The following is a 3146-nucleotide window of genomic DNA, read 5'->3' on the forward strand; positions in this document are numbered from 1 at the left end:
TTTCTGAAGTTTCAAGACCGGGAGTTTGTTTTCCGCTCCGTTAAACAACGCGACATCACGCATGAGGGAAGCAAGCTTTTCTTCGTCCAGGACCTCTCAGTCGAGACCATGCGGCAGCGCTTCGGATTCAACGCCATAAAGAAAACGTTTATTGAGAAGGGAACTTTCCGTGGGTTTCAGCTTAACCCGTGCAAAATGAGGGTCCTCCATAACGGGAAGATACACTTGTTTTCCTCACCTGAAGAAGCGGAGGACTTCCACAGAAAACTTGCCCGAGGGACCGAATGAAGCAAATGGTGAGATGTGAGGTCTGTTTATTTCTCTCACCATGGAAACCGGTTAATGACGCTTGTTTAAAAAATATGGTGTAACTCTACAATGAGACCCGATTTTTTTTTTTTTGGGGGGGGGGGTTGTTTTGTTTGATTCAACTTGGTGATTAATATTACTTTACGGATTTTTATGGACCTGAATGAGGATTTATAACACTGGCATATTTACTCAGTGTCTACTTTATTTATTTATTCTTGATTTTTATTTAACTTTAAAGTAGTAGAGTCATTTACTTGTTTACTTTTTTTTTTATTATCATCATTCTAAAATGCAAAGTTGACTACATTGTTGAAACACAAGGTGCGTGGTTGGCGGACTCCTCTAGTCGCCTATGGAGTTAGTTCTGTAGTTTAGCTGCTCCTCTATAGAGTGGATCAGCGCAAGCCCTCCAAGTTCTGTTCTGAGTAAGGAGGGGAGACAAGTTGTATAAATGTTCATATATGTAAGTATGTATACAGTGTCTTTTTTTTGTTGTTTCTTTTGTTTTGTTTTTTTTGTATGTCCTACACTCAACACAGCAGAAAGTTTCATTACTCCTCTTTCCTGTACAAAGGACTTACCAAATTCTATATGGAACAGACGGCCAATCAGAATATCTCTGATATAAAGATTACGAGTTGGAATGTTAGGGGGCTAAGGAAGTTGACGAAGGTGAAGCAGGTCATCAACAGGATTAAACAACTGAAGTCAAAAATAATTTTTCTTCAAGAAACACATCTGACAGTTTCTGATATCAAACCGATACAGAATAGATGGCCCGGTAAAGTGATACATGCATCATATAATAATTACGCTAGAGGCGTACTTATTTTAATTCATAGAAGTATACCTTTCCAGGCTATAAAAACAATTAAGGATCCATCTGGGAGATTTGTCATCCTGCATGGTAATATCCTCTCCCTCACATTAAACTTGGTTAGTATATATGGCCCAAATGAGGATAACCCTAAATTTTTCGAAAATCTTTTCCTTACTATGTCCACGTTACGGGGTGTTTATATTATTGGAGGGGACTTTAATTGCACGTTAAACCCAGACACGGATCGCTCCACAGGTTGTGATACTTATAAGGTGCAGACTAGAAAGCTGCTAAAGCAATATATAGTGGACTTAAACTTGATTGAAGTTTGGCGAGAGCAGAATCCGAGTAAAATCGAATACTCTTGTCACTCAAGCATGTATAAATCTCGCTCGCGTATTGATTACTTTCTTGTTTCAAGAGATCTCCTCTCAAAAATTAAAGGATGTTGGTATGACAGCATAGTAATAAGTGATCATGCTGCTATTTCATTAAATATGCATATAGAGAGATTAGTCCACAATCCCCCTAATTGGCGATTGCAGGTAAGATGGTTACAGGACCCGGACTTTGTTAAACATGTTGGAACTAAAATAGACACTTATTTTGAATTAAATACAGATCAAACCAGCGCTGGCACGAGGTGGGAAGCATTTAAAGCCTACATTAGAGGAGAAATCATTAGTTACACAAGCTCCAAGGCCAAACAGCAAGGAGTAGCAATGGAAACACTGGAAAAACAAATTAAATCTTTAGAGATAAGTCTAAATGTAAAGGACGATCCAAGGAAACATAGAGANATAAGCTCTCATCATGGCCGAAAATTGGAACAAAGGACTGTATTGAACTGAGAGAGTTCTCTGATTTTCTCCGGGGTTGTGAAGCAGCAATGTCTCAGATAAGGAGTCTCGAGGTTCTAAATGACTGCAGTGAGAACCAGAGAATGCTCAACAAGTTGCCTGATTGGCTTACAGCAAGATGGAATAGACAAGTCATTCAGATTGAAGAGGAGACGGGTTCATTTCCAACATTTAGCAACTTTGTTGACTTTGTCACAAGAGAAGCTAAAATAGCATGTAACCCAGTGACATCGCTACATGCTCTCAAGGCAAATGACTCAGAGAAAGTGAAAACTTTAAAGGCTCAAAGTGTCTGTGCTAAGGCCTTTGCAAGCAGCACAGAAGAGAGAACAGAAACAAACAAATGTGTTTTCTGTGAAAAATTAAATCATGACATTCAGAATTGTCGGAAGTTTATGGAGAAAGCCATACCTGAAAGAGTGAAGTTTGTAAAATTAAAAAGACTATGTTTTGGATGTCTCAGTTTTGGACACCAATCCAAAAAATGTGAAAGAAGAAGCATTTGTAACACCTGTAAGGGAAAACACCCAACATGTTTACACGAAGAACGAGACAAAGAGTCCAGAAGAAAGAGGGACAGCGATAAAGAACAAAGTGAAGTGAAAGTAACCAAAGAACAAGGTAAAGAAATATCAAATGAAGCAATCTCAAACCGTGTTATCCAAGGTGATAAGAGCAATCTCACATCTACAATGATTCCAGTTTGGTTATCCACAGCAAGCAATCCAGAACAGGAAATGTTAGTATACGCCCTTCTGGATAGTCAAAGTGACACTACATTTGTTCTTAAAGAAAAGGCAGATGCTCTGGACACAGAGAAAAGAGAAGTACATTTAAAGCTCTCTACATTGTCATCTAAAGATACTGTTGTTCCAAGTCAAAGGCTCTCTGGGCTACAAAGCAGAGGTTTCTACTCTTCAAAGAGAATCCCTCTTCCTATGACATATACTAGAGATTTTATTCCAGCCAATTTAAGCCATATTCCCACACCAAAGACTGCAAGAGCATGGCCTCACCTGGAGCACCTGGCTGAAGAAATTGCCCCTCTTATTGAATGTGATGTTGCTTTGTTAATAGGTTATAACTGTTCGCAAGCATTGGCACCAAGAGAAGTTGTGTCAGGAAAGGACAATGAGCCCTTTGCTCAAAGGACA

Source organism: Cyprinodon variegatus, unplaced genomic scaffold (assembly GCF_000732505.1).
Source record: "Cyprinodon variegatus isolate N-32 unplaced genomic scaffold, C_variegatus-1.0 Scaffold54, whole genome shotgun sequence".
Classification (NCBI taxonomy): Eukaryota; Metazoa; Chordata; class Actinopteri; order Cyprinodontiformes; family Cyprinodontidae; genus Cyprinodon; species Cyprinodon variegatus.